Source organism: Buceros rhinoceros, unplaced genomic scaffold (genome assembly GCF_000710305.1).
Source record: "Buceros rhinoceros silvestris isolate BGI_N320 unplaced genomic scaffold, ASM71030v1 scaffold25383, whole genome shotgun sequence".
NCBI classification, from domain to species: Eukaryota; Metazoa; Chordata; class Aves; order Bucerotiformes; family Bucerotidae; genus Buceros; species Buceros rhinoceros.
In genome coordinates, this window is record NW_010405722.1 from 740 (window position 1) to 1012 (window position 273).

The window sequence follows — 273 nt, forward strand, 5'->3', positions numbered from 1 at the left end:
CACTAACCCAAGGGCCCCCCCAGTTTCCCCAGTGCTGAGGGGGCGTGCTTGTGGGGACCCCGCACAGCCCCCCACTGGCTCCAGAGCATCATGCAGGTAACAACACGATGCGTTTTGACAGCTCAGGCAGGATCTTGTGTGTTCAAAAGCTGGTTTGCTGATTGTATTTGATTCTATTTGATTTCCCCCCAACCGGTATCAGCACCTCCAGTAACAGCGTTGCCCGCAGGTGCTGGGGGAGGCAGGGGGGGGGGGTGGGACCCCCGTGCACGC